This window comes from Pongo pygmaeus, chromosome 3 (genome assembly GCF_028885625.2).
Source record: "Pongo pygmaeus isolate AG05252 chromosome 3, NHGRI_mPonPyg2-v2.0_pri, whole genome shotgun sequence".
Taxonomy (NCBI): domain Eukaryota; kingdom Metazoa; phylum Chordata; class Mammalia; order Primates; family Hominidae; genus Pongo; species Pongo pygmaeus.
Window position 1 is genome coordinate 136,248,038 of NC_072376.2, and position 5,289 is coordinate 136,253,326.

Below are 5,289 nucleotides of genomic sequence, written 5' to 3' on the forward strand. Positions count from 1 at the left end.
TGAGTAGCTGGGACTACTGGTGCGTGCCGCCACACCTGGCTAATTTTTGTATTTTCAGTAGAGACAGAGTTTTGCTCTGTTGCTCAGGTTGGTCTTGAACTCCTGGATTCAAGCAGTCCGCCTGCCTTGGCCTCCCAGAGTGCTGGGATTGTAGGCGTGAGCCACTGCACCTGGCCATTATAAACTACCTTTTATGGACATCTTTTGAATTATCCCTCAGTATCCAAATTTGCTAAGAGTTAATTCCTAGCAATTAAATTTCTAGATTAAATAATGTGCACATTAAAAAATATTGATGTATATTGACAAATTTCCTCCCAAAAATTTACATCAAATTATACTTCTACTAATAGTATGTGGAAATGCTGTTCTTTCTGGCTCCTCAGCAGTACTGGGCATGATCCTTCAAAATCTTTACCAATTTGTTAGTTGAAAGAAACACACAATCTGATTGCTTTAATTTAGGTATACAAATTTTTGGTATTCTTAATTCAGAGTAAAATGTTCTGATTCTGTTGCCAGATTCTTCTGGGTGGATTGGGATAATACCACTTAGTACAGAATAGCAGAAGGCTTCATTATTACGTACTACTTAAATTACAAAATAAAATAATAAAAGTTTTGCCTTTCAAACTAAAACTTCATCGCTTTAGACCTGGAAACTGCCCCCAAATGATCCCATACTTCTGTGTATCGATTTCATTAGATTTGGAGAAGTTTTTGTAGAGGTGTCTGAGCTTTACTCACTCAGTCCTTCACGCTTATGTTTCATATCAATAAATAATAAAGATATATGTATTTTTCTATAAGATGCTCTACATATGAGAGTCTAATGGTTCAATTTGGAGGAAAGGGAACAATTATTTTATAAAGAGTTCCTGCACAAAGTAACATGCCTCTTGAGGGAAAAAATAAGGTTACAATTTTTTTTTTAGTTGTAATGAATATAAGGAGGTGAACCTGGCCTTATGCTATGTGTGGTAGCTTTTCTTCTAGCATACTGAAAGACAGTGTGTTTTGTAATGGAACAGAAGCATTCCAAGCCACCCTTCTGTGTCTCTTGCTTAGCAGATTTATGTACTCTTGGCTAATAAGTCCGTCCATATAAACCAATGGACTCTTTCCATTCTCTATGCCTCGTAGCTCTGAAGAGACGACCCCTGTCTTTAGCTCTATGAGCCCTAAAACCTTTGAAGCAAACAGTAATATATTACTTTCCTCTTTGTGTTTTACTGCTTTCTCTAAAATGTGAAAAATAGCTAGAAGGGTATGTGTATACATATTTATGTGTTTCTAAGCTTTAGTTTGGAAAGGCTGAAGTTTCAAATTAAAAAAAGTACAGCATTTCAATCACATTGCATGGCTTATATGACCTCTATTACTTAGAATACTGGAAATATCTATTAAATATCTTCTTTTTTGCCTACAAGCATTCACACATTTTCTTGGTTTTATTTGACCAAAGAATATTTCAGCATCAGACTAACTTGCACCAGTATCTGTTCATATATTTTCAAATTAATAGTTCTTGAAAGAAAGAACAGGTCATATTGCTCTCATTTACCTTTTTTGGCTTGTACGTGGATTTTCATAGACTGCAATGGAAATACTGTGGACAAGGATTATCTCTTCAGACTTAGGTGTAAACACTAGAACTTACTATAATAACTTGGATCATGCACCATCCTAGGAACTAGGGTTGTTTCCTTGAGACACTTGAGTGAATGGATCAGTTGCCAAGCAACTTGCATTCTTATGGGGCTAGGCTGGGGAACAAAAGGGCGCCAGGTGGTAATACATAAAAGGAAAATGACAAAGACACGTGGAAAAATAAAGCCTTCATCTGGGAATTGTAGTGTATGACTGTTCAGAAATTTGGAATATGCTCTTCCTTATTCAATTCATTTCAACAGCTATCAATCTATGATAACATCTTTAATATCCATGGCTATCCATCCATCACCCACGCATTCATTCACTCATCCATCCATCTGGACAGATGTTTAGAAATTACAAATAGTAAGCTAGAACTGTATGTCTCTTATATTAACTACTTTGCCAATAATTATTGTTCGTTAATTTTTTACCCTTTCTCATAATTTCATCTATTCCTCTTACACCTCTATGTCTTATATATATTTTTACTTTTAACCTTCTTCTGGTACATGCTTTCTTTTTCTCTCAGAAGTGATTTTAGACAGTGAGGCCACTAGATGGGAGGGAGGAGGGCAAAGTTTAAAAAACTAACTGTTGGGTACTATGCTCACGATCAGTTGTACCCTAAACCTCAGCATCATGCAGTATACCCATGTAATGAATCTACACATGTGCCCTGAATCTAAAATAAAAGTTGAAATTATAAAAATAAAATAAAATCCTATATTCCATCTAAAAACAAAACAAAATAAAAAAGAAGTGATTTTATTGCTTCAGTGTTACTTGGTGCTTAGGCCCTCAATCTAGGTGGGAACATAGATTCCTACAGAAGATTGTCAGGCCAGGCCTTATGCCCCCACTCTATATGAGACTTCATTCCTTGACAGCCGTATGCTGAAACCTAACATCCTTGAGTCCAAGTGGAAAACAATGATGATAGTCTAACATGTCAGAAGTTTGGACACACAGTTATACATGTAATCAGCTTTATATATTTTAAACCATAGGTCAGTTCTATTTGTTCAAATACACCATAAAAATAAACTTTTTCTCATATAGAAGCTAAAACTAAAAAAACTACGAGTTCTTTTTGAGAGCTCTGCCAGCATCATGTTAGATTGTCTTAATAAGGATCTTTTTAATAGACTGCCCCTAGTACCATGTAACAATTGGAATCCAGTTATTCTCAAGAATTTCAGGAAAAAAAAGTACAATGCAGTTCAGAAACATGTCTCAAGGAACAAGAAACTATTATTTATTTAGTGCCTATTATATGCCTGACGTTGTGCTAGGCATTTCTTGATAGATTTTAAAACTTAATCTTCAAAAAATCCTTGTATAGTGAGTATTATTACCCACATTAACAAATATGAAACTAAGCCTTGGAGAAATTAAATAACTTGCACAAAGTTACTCAGCTCCTAGAAGCCATGCTTTTTGCCCTCAGTATATTTAATTCTACTAAGTTACACTATTGAGGGTCTCGCTGGTGATTGTAGAGACATTAGAGACAGTGTCTCACTCTGTCACCCAGGCTGGAGTGCAGTGGCACAATCATAGCTCACTGCAGCCTTGGGCTTCTGGGCTTAAGCAATCCTCCTAAGTAGCTAGGACAGTCCTAGCTACACCTGGCTAATTAAAAAAATTTTTTTTTGTAGGGATAGGGTTTCACTATGTTGCCTATCCTCCTCTCAAACTCCTGGCTATATATATATATATATATATATATAGCTTATCTGAAACCTAGGAACTTGAACTTCGAACTTTCTGAGACATACTAATACTGATTTCTTTTGCATCGTTTAAAAATTACTGTCATTCCTCTTTGCAATATGTCTGATTTACTCAGGAGTGAGATACATTTATCAAGATATTCCTGAGCTAGAAATGGAAAAGTTGAGTGTCAGGCTGGCTTCCCAAAAGTGAATCCTTTTAGATGATAATTCTTATGCAGGTAACTAATTAAGGACATGTCTCCAGGAGAACCCAATGATTTAATGAGAGAAGCCAGGGAAAGAAAGAGAATAAGCCATGCAAAAGTGCTTTTTTTTTCTTGAGACAGGGTGTCGCTCTGTCACCAGGCTTATATATATGTGTACATATATATGTATACACACATATATAATATTTAGGCTTTTATATGTGTGTATATGTTTATAATATATAATATATATGTATGCCTAAATATTAGAAGCTTAAATCAGAAGCTGGTAATTTTCACTGGAAACAACAGAGGGTTCAGTCCAGGTATTCTGCCCCCAAAATGACTCTTTGCTCTCCTGGGAGGGGAAAAGGGGAGTTGGTACTGAGAGGGATGCTGAAAGGGCTTCCTATGTGGGAAGCGATTGCCCTTGTCTCCCACTTCCTCTTAGGGCAGTGGTTTTCAAGGTGTGCCTATCTTAATCATAGGAGAATATTTCTCTTTATTTTCAAAATACACAAACATGTGCGCCTCTACTTCAAATCTTTTGAATCATAACCATGTGGGCCAGTGGAGAGGTGTAGATAAAAGTAATATTAGCTTGTGCAAAGTTACTTTTTCCCATCTTTCTATTGTGAAAATATTTAAACATACAAAAGAAGTTTAAAAAGGTAGTACACTGACACCCATATATCTACACCTACATAACTAATCTACATAACTGAGATTAAGAAACCCTCAGGTGATTCTGATGATGATTAATTACTCTAGGTCTTGAAACCTGCATCCAATCAACTTCCTCTTGGGCTGGCTCAGGGATAGACAATGGCCTTGCATCGACCCACATCTCCCCAGTCATAAGTGCGTCTTGGGATTATCTTTCTAGATGAGCCTGAGGACCAGCAACCTCTAGTGACTTCCTTCTAGCCTGTTAGATATGTCTCTGGAATAGTCATGGAGAGGTTGTTGGGTTGGAGCTGGCAACCGAACAAAAGTCATTTGCCTGTATTTGCCTTATTGATATTTCAAGAGCACATGTTGTTATGATCTTGAAATAGGTAATTAAACACAAATGTTGGATTATAAACCAATTTTTAAAAAGTATGTGGAATGAAGAAACTGAAGCTTGGCCTATTACGGAAAAAAAAAAAAGTCCAAGTCAACTTTTTGAAAGATTCCAGAGCAATGGACTACTTTAGAATCATCTGTCTGAGTGCCTGTATCCTTTTTTTTGGGTCACAGAGCCCTTTAAAAATCTGATGAAAGTGCTAGATGTTCTCATTAGTGATTTGTATATAAACCATATAGTTTATTTTGTATGTAAATTCAGGATGGATACTAAGAGAAATTTTTCAGGAATCTGCCAGGTTAAAAAACACATTTCTATACCTTCCTTCAGTAGAGGAAGGTCCTGGTCTGTTGTGGGACCCAAAATATGAATGAGGTAAAAAGATAGAATTAGTTAACGATGTAGTATCAAGCTTTGGACTAAGACATAAGTCTTTCCCCAAATCATCCAGTTCAATCCTCTGGAAAACTGAGAGATGTAAAATATGGCAGAAATATTTTATCTAATTTAAGTAGCCATTAAGAGCCCTGTGCAGCATTAGCTTTACCACAAACAGAATGCTTTTAGTTTATTAATTTAGAACTGTTTTCTTACCCAACAAGTCCCTTCTTAAATGTCATTCAGGGAAGAAGTTTTTAAGCAC